Source organism: Lepidothrix coronata, unplaced genomic scaffold, assembly GCF_001604755.1.
Source record: "Lepidothrix coronata isolate B3197 unplaced genomic scaffold, Lepidothrix_coronata-1.0 Scaffold129, whole genome shotgun sequence".
Classification (NCBI taxonomy): domain Eukaryota; kingdom Metazoa; phylum Chordata; class Aves; order Passeriformes; family Pipridae; genus Lepidothrix; species Lepidothrix coronata.
In genome coordinates, this window is record NW_016690309.1 from 1054590 (window position 1) to 1055726 (window position 1137).

The following is a 1137-nucleotide window of genomic DNA, read 5'->3' on the forward strand; positions in this document are numbered from 1 at the left end:
AGGTGCTCTTCCAATGACTAAAGTTTTGTGTTTGTGATTCAGGGTTCAGTTTCCAGCTCTGACTCGATACATTCTGTGAGTGTGTTTTTGACCTCAGTTTTAGCACTCAGAGTTGCTCCCTCTGGAGGGAATTTCTGTGGATGTTGCAGAGATGCTCTGAGATCCCGGGAAGGGACAGACAAAATCATGGAGAGTGTCATCCTCTATATATCGTGTGTTCAAAAGTAGGAAGTCTTGAGATGAAAGTCCATTGTCAACTCATCCTTCTAATTTCCTTCTGCAAAGCACCTGCACAATTGTTTATAATTCTCACTCCATAATTTATAATAAATAGTTTTATGTTATGATGCAGGAGGAGAATCTCTCAGATGTTGTCCTCTTCAACCCCTTTCTGTCCACTGTCAGTGGAGCTCCAAGACAGCTGTTGTGAGAAATTTGGCCCTCTGTGTGTCCCTTCTCCCTTTCCTTCCAGCTTCTTTGAACACCTTTCTCCTTCAGACTTGTAGCACCTTTTTCCAGAGATGCAGTTATCAGTGGTGTGTTTGTTTGACTCTGGGCTTTGCTACATTTCTGGCTCTGTAGATTGCTTTTTATGCAACCTGTGGAAAGGAGAGTACATGTAATTTACCTTTGTGCCCTCCACTTAGTTCCTTCTGTGGCCAGGCCTGCACACACAGACCCCAAAAAATACTTGGAGCTGTGAAGCCTCACCTTCTTCTCGGCAAGGGTTCCTTTGGAGGACATGAGAAAATATCTCCAGGCAACATTAGATAAACAGGGCGATGTTGCACCAGCTTTGGTTTGACAGCCATAATCCTGCAGGATTGGGGTAAAATCACGTGATTTAACTTGGCTTTAATGACAAATAAACAGCATTTAGTGGATGCTGGCAAGTTCATTTTCACAATACCTCAGTGAGGGAGATATTATCCAGTTGGGAAGTTAAGGCAAAGGGATTTCTGTAGATCTGGGAAGACAGCTCTGGTCACACCTCAGCCCTGATGTGCTTAGGCAGCAGCAGACACAGAGGCTGGGCTGGAAGGACCCTGCTCTTGATCAAGCCACGGGGTTCTTCATGAGTAAAGGGTGCTGATAACAGATGGGTTTTGTAAAACACCTGTTCATAACGTTGCCTTC

General features: G+C 44.5%; 1 long non-coding RNA gene across 1 annotated transcript; it reads right to left on the reverse strand.

Moving 5' to 3' along the window:
- Positions 1-424: 424 nt before the first annotated feature.
- LOC108503038 lies at positions 425-1137 on the reverse strand. Its single transcript, XR_001876706.1, has 3 exons — positions 911-1137; positions 712-816; positions 425-599 (listed from the first exon to the last, which is right to left on the reverse strand). It is a non-coding gene; the product is annotated as an uncharacterized LOC108503038 (long non-coding RNA).